The following is a 7,708-nucleotide window of genomic DNA, read 5'->3' as shown; positions in this document are numbered from 1 at the left end:
CTTTAGTAGAGATATACAGACCAGGTAGTAGAGGAAAATGAACATGCATCTGAAAAGTTGACATGCTTTCTTCCCTCACTGATCTCTAGGGAACCAGTTACTCCACTCACCATCTTTGTGTGAGTAACCTAACAAATGCCATATTGAGTTGTTCATGAGAAGAATAAGACCAAAGTACACTGCCACCTCTTGCAAATCCGCTTCCATACTTCAGGGACTGTGCCCTGAAATACTCCATCCAGGTCAGCTTAGACACCATTGTGTTTTCTTTGTCCATGGCTGATTCCACTGGCTGTGTGTCTTCCACATAGGAGTCATGCAGGCTCCTCATGCTTTCCCTCAGGGATTCAGAGGACTAGTGAGAGACTATTTCAAATCCTGCTCTCCAAAACTTGCTCTTTACATTTGATGAAAATCCTTCCATCCATTGTTCTACATGCTACAGTAGGACTCAGACAACCCACACTTTATTTCTCTACCAAGATTAGTAGCACACACCAGAGGCAGTAAGGGTTTATGGATAATGGGATAGGTCTGGGCTGTTCAGAGGATTTTACAATGCTCCAGGCAAGAGGTAACAAGAGCCTGAATTAAAGCACTAAGACTTAAAAGAACAGGCAGATATGGGGAGGCGTTTGGGAGACAGGATCAAAAGAATTTAGCAACTGATTGAAGGTACAGGAAGGCAAGACAGAATGCTGATGTGGTTTCGAAGGGATGTGAGGCTGGCTCACTGTACATCGTCCCCCAGGGAGGGACCTAGGGGAAGAGCAGTATCTCAGGGAGCACATACCTTACTTGAAAAAAACAAAACCAAGAAGGTGTTTGGTTTCTGTTGGCTGGGTTCTAACTGGGGTGATCACATCACATTAACATCCACACTAGGACACCACAGAGAAAGAAAGGGGCTGCTTGTATAATTGCATCAGTACAACAGGTCGCAAGCAGGATTCTTTCAAGTACATCTAGGTGTTTGGTCTCCCCATCTATAATGACTTTCAGTGTCTATTCATTTTGAGGATTAGTGTTAATGAAGCCAGCTCACAGTTCAATGAATCTGAGATCCGGGAGTTATAGGATAGCCTAGAAAGCTCTGTCATGCAGTTTCTTAGTAATTGCAGAATGTCTGTTCCACTTGTTCTCCTATACCCAGCCTCATCTACAACAGTTTCCTAAGACAAGACAAGGGACTCATTCTTATATTCAAAAGCCCATCCTATTTTTGAACAGTATTTGGGCAATATTCAAGACTTCATTATAGTGTAAACTAAAGTAGGCTTTTCTGTAAACTCCTCTTATTGGGATGAAAAAATATTTCTAACAATATTGCTATCACCAATATTAAAATAGGACTGTTGAGTACCAAGAAAGGACCAACCTTTCCATGTAGATTCAAATAGGACTATTTTAACAGTGACATTAGTTTGGAGAGCTCGAATTTCAGCCTAGTGATAATGTAGGGAGAAATGCTATGTCTTTTGTCTTTCATGCATACATAGATTTCTTTTCTACAGGCCTGTCCTTTTTATAATGGAAGACATGGGTCAAAGGACGAAGTCAAATGCATATGTAAGTTTTTCTGTACCGCATTTGTTAATATTGTATTCATTAAGCAAGCCATGTAGTTAGGTCTGTTGGAGGGGCCAATTGATAAGAGTTAATCCTTGATTCAATTTGTACTCAAGCTGTCTCCTGAATGTGACTCAGTTACATGAGCCAGTGTGTGCCCAGTTTTATTAAACAGTCTTTTTTCATATATATTTTTATTGTAATTAATGGAAGGGTTACATTATATTCGCCAGATAGAAGGTGCATTAGTTCACATACATTGATACCCTTTCTCATGTCTTGGTCCCCATTTCCCCCCACCCCCACACCTCATCTTGTTTTCCCCCCTTCCCTATCCAATTTCTGTGTTGGGCTTTCTCCTGCTTGGAAACACAAGCTAAGAGCAGTCACAGGTGAGTGAAATGCTCTCCAAATCCAAGTGATAGCCCTTGCTCATTAAGCTTTAACTACCCTGACTAGAGCTTATAGACTGCATCCTTCTAACCCAGCCATTACATGAGTGAGGAAGACCTTCCGAGGTGGAGTGTTGACATATAATGCACGATATCAGACTGCTCCACTCGTTCCTCGAACGCTTTTTAAAATGACTTCTAATCATTCATAGCCCACACTGCTTTTAATGCTCTTTTAACCTATTACTTTTTGTGTTATTTTTACCTTACTTGACTTCTCATAATTCTCCATATATGGGAAAGAAAGCAACTGACTTTAAAAACTAAGACAAGAAGCAGAGTTAGTATTATGAGTGCATTTCATGCCTGGCCTGTTGAGCAAGAAACTGTGAAGGTAAGAGCTGGTAAAATTCAGGGGCCAGTGGTTCACATCTGTAAGCCTTGCTATTTAGGTAGCTGAAAGCTGAAAGATCATGGCTCAAGGCTAGCCTGGACATAGAAGTTCACTAAACTCCATCTCCAAAATAACCAGCAAAATCTTAAGGCTAGCAGCATGGCTCAATTGATAGTGCAAACTTAAGGCTCTGAACTCAAACCCCAATGTCATCACACATGGAGGAAAAAACTGATTTTAAAACTAGTAGTTCTGTCCAGGCCTATCACATGAGTTTCTTTGAGTCTCAGCTTCCCCATCTACATAAAGAAGGTAATTTCTGTCTCATATGACTTGCAAAGTCATTATAATAATCACTAAGATAATGAATTTGGGTAATATTTCTATCATTTCCTTCATAACATGATAATTTCCAAAATGCCACAAGTTCCTTGAGAAACTACTCAGTTTGAGAGGCTTTGGCTTTTAAAATAATACTGTGAACTAATTAGCTACGTGGTTCGTAGTGCGGTATTGCATGAGAAGAGGGCCATACCATCAGGTGCTTTCTCAGAGGCAAGAAAGTTTGTCCTGTAGGATCTTAACCAAGCCTTTCTTTGTGATTTATTGGCCAGATGTGGCTCACCTATCCAACTCTTACGGAAATATCAAGGCGAATGAGAAAGCTAAGCAGACCTGCCTATGAGTACCCGGCACCAAGCACAAGGGAAAAGAGACTTGAACAAGACTATGAAAAGACAGCACTAGGGATTGGGAATCAACAGCGACTGGTACCCCATTTACCCAAACTCGACTGCATGCTACCTGCTCACCTAATGAAATCCCCCTTTCATCTCCAAGGCAAGAGGGGCAACATCCGTCTTATCATCAGTGCCCAAATACAAATTCTGAAACCCAGTGGAAACTCAGAAAGCACGCTTTGAATCTTCTCAGACTTTAAAATCTCTTTCAGCTCTAAGCCTCTATAAACATGTTTCAATGGTAAACTGACCATCATGTCTTCCCAGCCAGGTTGAGATCTAGCAGGAAGAAACACCCCCCGATGTGTAAAACTCCTGTTAGCCTTCTGTGAGTCTTTGATTTGTAGAATGATTTCATTTCCCTGCCCCCTTGACGTTATTATCTGAAACCTTTAGAACTAATTAGAAGTGGGAGGATCAAAGATGATATATTTTAAATTTGCTTCCCGCCTCACCCACTTAAAGTAAAGAATCCTGCATAGCCCATTAAGCTGGAGGTACTTGCTGACAGGAAGGAAACCATCTGGTGAACAACTTCTGTTAATTATGTTGAAACATACTAACAAGAATAAAGAACAGCCCTTAATGACCTTCCCCTTGGTGGCAGAATCCACTGTAGAGTAGACAGTCATGGCTCGGAGCCAAAAGTTAATGGTTAGTATTGGCACTGAACACTCAAGCTCACAGGACTTAATAATCTCCTCTCACTGGAGAAAGTATTTTAGGCATTCACAGCATCAGTCCTCCTACCACCTGCACGTAACTGCGCTCCAAAATGCACTCCATTGAGTGCATTATTTGGAATGCCTCTGCAAATGGGACTCTGGGTGTTAGCAACTCTGTATCTTTCTTTGCTTTTGGACACATTAAATACAATCAAAGGTTTGCATTTTGTTGTAACCAATAACAATATTTAAATGTTCCTTGGCACAATATTTAAATGTTCCTTGGCACAACATTTAATGCAATTATTGCATATCCCAGAGGGATAAAGAAACACCAAAATAATTACTCTCATTATGACCTGGATGAGTTAATCATTTATAATAATATTTCTAATTTTCTGTTACATGGAAAAATCTAGACAACTTTATGTAATCCATGCCAAAAGCATTAAAAAAAGATATAAAGCTGTGACATTTATATCATATGCTCAACAAAGGTATCAAAACATCCACATTCATTTTTGTTTCCCCTCCCCCTCCTCCTCCTCCTCCTCCTCCTTCTTCTTTTTGTGGGTCATGGGGCTTGAACTCAGACTGGGCGCTGTCCCTGAGCTCTTCATCTCAAGGCTACCACCCTACCCTAGAGCCAAGCCCCACTTTCCATTTTCTAGAACTTAACTGGAGATAAGAGTCTCAGGTCCTTTTGGCTTTGAACCTCGATCCTCAGATCTCAGCCTCCTGAGTAGCTAGGATTACAGGCGCGAGCCACTGAGCCCAGATTGTTTCATTTGCTTCTTCACTACTGGGTTTGAGGAAAGGTTTTTAAAGTGGCTTACATCACATGCTAAGATTAAGCAAAATTTAAAAGCAATCTTTCAAAAATTTTAACATGTAAACACTTTTAAGAAAATGTAGAAAGACAAAAGAAGGTAAGAAAAGAAATTCAAAGTAGGAGTGAGGTAAGTATATAAATATACATATCATGTAGCCATCTACCTGTCCTGGGGATGGGAAACAAACTCAGGTCTAAGATTCCCACTGTGAAGAGACAAACATGTGAGAGCCACTTGAGTGCTCAGGAGGAAGGTTTTAAAGTATTTCAAGTGTCTCAGTTCCAAGTACTCTAAGTAGACTCACTTACCTAGTATATTCACAAGGTGGACACAGAAAAGAAAAGGAAGTGGGGAAAGGGAAAAAAGGAGGGAAGGAAAGAGGGAGGGAGAGAGGGTAGAAGGGTAAGAAAGAAGGAAGGAAGGGAAGGAGGGAGGGAGAAAGAGAAGGAGGGAAGGAGGGAGGGAGAAAGGGAAGGAGGGAGGGAGAAAGGGAAGGAGGGAGGGAGAAAGGGAAGGAGGGAGGGAGGGAGGAAGGGAGGAAGGAAAGAAGGAGGGAAGGAAGGAAGGAAGGAAGGGAGGGAGGGAAGGCAGGCAGGCAGGCAGGCATATTCTAGAAATTGCTGCTTCTGTGGGTGGAAAATGGTATCTCTACAGAAATCCTTTGTAAAAGTTCTATAACTACAAACTGTAGTTTGCAGTTGGTAATTCTATACTCATAGTCACATAGTTTGTAGCTATATAGTTAGTTTATAGGTTATTTCAATCAAAAATGTGTTACAGTTCAATTGCCTTAGATATTAGCTGAGAAACTGCTTGATTTATAATTTCTGAAAGTATATAAGCCTTTTCCAATGTATATCACAAAGGAAATGCTTGTAAAGGGAGGTATGTTCAAGAGTTTGCACAGAAGTAAGCAAACACAAGCTGTTTGTGTCTAAATTGTCCCATCTGTGTTCTCTTGGACAAGCCTCAGTCCTCTTCGCAGCCACATGGATCAAGCAATTGGCTACGTGTCCCTGTACACAGGATGTCTCCAATTTGCATGTGAAGTCCTCTTGTGCTTAAAATATAAATGCAGTTTTGCATTATTTCTTTAATCTGTCTTTGCATAGGAATGGCACAGAAATATGGAAAATAAATATTCAGTCATGGTCAACATACCTCAAAATGTTTTAGTGTTCCATGAATTTAAGTGATTAAAAAAAAGAAAGAAACCTTAACTTCCACTTTCTTTGAAGCTTGCATGCTTCCCCTCCTCCCACTACGATCTGAACTGCTCACCACTATCTTTGAAGTGGGCTCATCTGGTAACAGACTCACTGAAAGCTGTAGCACACACCTACCCCTCATAGTTAGATGTTGTCCATGTGACACGTTTAATCAGTCCCTTGGTCTCTCAGACATACAGCTGGTGGTGAATTCTTTTTTACTAGTGTAATATTGTTAAGTGTCTTGAGTTAGAGTTAAAGCTGCTGTTATATTTTCATCTTGCTCTTCAAGGAGACAGCTCTCTGGAACTAGCATATATATACATTTTTCTCCAGCAGTGCCAGAGAGATATTTTATTCCCCATCAAATCTTTTGTGTTTGGAAGGAATGGGCCAACCGAATAGACAAGTCAGTAAATATTCCATGTTGTTGGATATGGGCAATAGCTGGTCGCCGAGGATTGTGGGCAAAAGTTAAAACATGACCCTGTTTAGCAGTTTTTATGCTACAGATGCTACATTTAATAGGACAGCATTGAAAATGCTGAGAAACATGTGGGATTTATAGAAATTTTCTCCCTGTCCAGATTGCCTGGACTCTATCTACCAGTCACAAAGTCACTACTGACATGTATCATTTGCCTGTCCTTCAGCAAAACAAACAACTCTTAGGAAAGTTTCTCCCATCCCTCAGCTAAAGAGGAATGTCACAGGGCAACTGAAAGACAGTGGAGCTGCAGATATTGCCACCATTTTATAGAGAAGTTGAGAAAGGAAAGGGAACCAAGAATATACATTAGAAAATGATGTTGACACAACCAAATGACCTTTTGGCAATACCAAGTGTGTATCCTGCTGCTGATGCTAGGGGGATTGGGAATACTTGCCTGGTTCTGTGGGGGGAAAAAAGAAGAATGGCAGGAATCAGACAGACATTTTAGAGATGAGTGCTTTGCTGTAGTCACTTCCAACTGTTCTGTAAATTCTTTGCCTGGGCTACAGCAAGAATCACCTCATTGATATCCACGGTCATGTGGTCATGTTATTAGGTGAGTGCCAGTGGTTCACCCTGTGATCCTAGCTACTTGAGATCTGAGGATTATTTGGAGCTAGTTTGGGCAGGAAAGTCCCAGGAAACCCTAATTTCCAAGTAGTCACCAAAAAGCCAGAAGTGGAGTTATAGCCCAGATGGTAGAGTGACAGGCTCAAGGGTTAAAAAAAAATACCACAGTATCCAACTGTGACCCACGCCTAGGTATTGGCACACACACAATAAAAAGGGAATTTGTGTTTTAAGCTTCATTTTTTATGGAAGCTAAAGAGCAGGAAGACATACGTGAAACTTGCGATTCCCAAGGAAGGAATGCTAAGTTGCTCAGGATAGGATATACAAAATGGGGATGGGGGTTTGCTGGAGCATGACAATCTTGGGGCAGACTCTTGGTTCTGTTACCTTCTAGTTAGTCAGCGAGTAAGTGTCCTATTTAATCTTCAGATTTCTTATCTTTCAAATGGGAATTGCTCCCTTTCACTGTAAAGGAAAATAAATTAAGAAAATCCTTTAGCAAAGTATGTCACATAATAATCATTTAATAGAGTAGACATCATATTCTAGTTACAATTCAAGAGTTATGGAACTAATCTCATCTAAGGTACTGAAATACTGGGTTAGGGCACAAACCTAAGTACAGAACAGATTTAGAGTACAGAATGCATTCTAACTTATACAGAGTGAATTCTAACTAATAACCATTACTTGTATTCTTTAAAAAAATTAAGATGCAGTTATAAATTGGCTAAGGAATAGAACACAGTACCCTGAGATTGTCTTAAATGATGATGAAAGAAGATTCGCATGGTCCCTGCATAAGGATGACACACAAATTCATAAAGTGCTCCATATTTTT

General features: G+C 40.5%; 1 pseudogene; it reads left to right on the top strand.

Moving 5' to 3' along the window:
• The first annotated feature begins 7,610 nt into the window (after positions 1 to 7,610).
• On the top strand, positions 7,611 to 7,708 carry LOC150055160 (U6 spliceosomal RNA; annotated as a pseudogene).

Source organism: Megascapheus bottae, chromosome 14 (assembly GCF_031878675.1).
Source record: "Megascapheus bottae isolate mThoBot1 chromosome 14, mThoBot2.hap1, whole genome shotgun sequence".
NCBI lineage: Eukaryota > Metazoa > Chordata > Mammalia > Rodentia > Geomyidae > Megascapheus > Megascapheus bottae.
The sequence above is the reverse complement of the archived record's forward strand: the minus strand, read 5'-3'. Positions and strand labels throughout refer to the sequence as shown.